The sequence below is a fragment of the Mytilus edulis genome, chromosome 1 (assembly GCF_963676685.1).
Source record: "Mytilus edulis chromosome 1, xbMytEdul2.2, whole genome shotgun sequence".
Lineage (NCBI taxonomy): Eukaryota > Metazoa > Mollusca > Bivalvia > Mytilida > Mytilidae > Mytilus > Mytilus edulis.
The window spans coordinates 30,058,330-30,059,350 of record NC_092344.1 but is presented as its reverse complement, the minus strand read 5'-3'; the positions used below and the strand labels follow the sequence as shown (position 1 = coordinate 30,059,350).

The window sequence follows — 1,021 nt, the reverse complement described above, 5'->3', positions numbered from 1 at the left end:
AGCGTTAACAAAAGAGACCCAAGAATAGAACCCTGTGGTACACCTTTCTGGATGTCAGCCCAACTACAAATAGTCAAATTTATTATTTTTCAAACTTAAAGATTTTTTCTCCATTATTCGGTTAGATTTGATTGCCATTACTATATGTGCGTGCTTTTTAATTTTCAATAATTTGAAAAAACTGTATGCTATCTGCAGAAAAGTAGTGGTGTAGGGGAATTAACTCCAGTGGTTGTGACGTCACTTTATAAATGGCGCTCTGCATTTGAGCAACTTCCTGTACTTCAAAGTTGGAGAAAATGCTTATTGCTGATTTCCTTGATAATCTTAAATCTATTTTATGAAACAGAAAACGTTATTTAAGTGGTGCATGAACTGTTGCAACCAAGCATAGAACTTGTTAAACCTATAAATTGACACAAATTATCAATCAAGGTACTGGTGGTTGAATCAGGATGTTTATTTATTTTGTTGAATATTTATGAGATACGTTTCAGTGTTCAGTTGGGGAAGTGAAATAAGTAGCTATAAGGAAGAAAAACAATTTCATCCATCTTCTTACTTTTGGGTAATCACTTGACAATTTTTGGTTACATTTGTGAACTTATCTAAAAAATAACAACATGTAAATATTCATTACTTATATCAAGGTAACTCTTTCACTTTTACTGCATTACAATTTCCATTTGCATTAGCATGACTGACCATCTTACAATTTCACTGTTTTTTGGTTAGAAATTGTGTACATTATGAATATTTTAATGATAGGGCAACTTCATCATGTTCTGAAATATACATATCCAACTATCTCCGTCATCACGTGACTTTTACACTTCTGTTGTATATCATTAATGGCCGATAGATTATCAATGAAAGTGAACGGGGGTACATAGATAAAACGGTCATAACTTTTTTGTTATAAAGTATATTTTTTCTTCCAACCCCGCGTTTTACAGTTTATAATTTTTTACAATTAAATATGTTTTAAGTTTCAGTTCAGAAATATGATTTCGTGCTTCGA

General features: G+C 31.5%; 1 protein-coding gene across 2 annotated transcripts in view; it reads left to right on the top strand.

Moving 5' to 3' along the window:
• The first annotated feature begins 245 nt into the window (after positions 1 to 245).
• LOC139511393 (phosphatidylinositol 3-kinase regulatory subunit alpha-like) overlaps positions 246 to 1,021 on the top strand; it is a 139,845-nt gene continuing 139,069 nt past the window's right edge. For both annotated transcript variants that reach the window (XM_071298137.1, XM_071298104.1), the window contains exon 1: positions 246 to 435. The gene's annotated coding sequence lies outside the window, so the exon portion shown is untranslated. The remainder of the gene's footprint in view (positions 436 to 1,021) is intronic.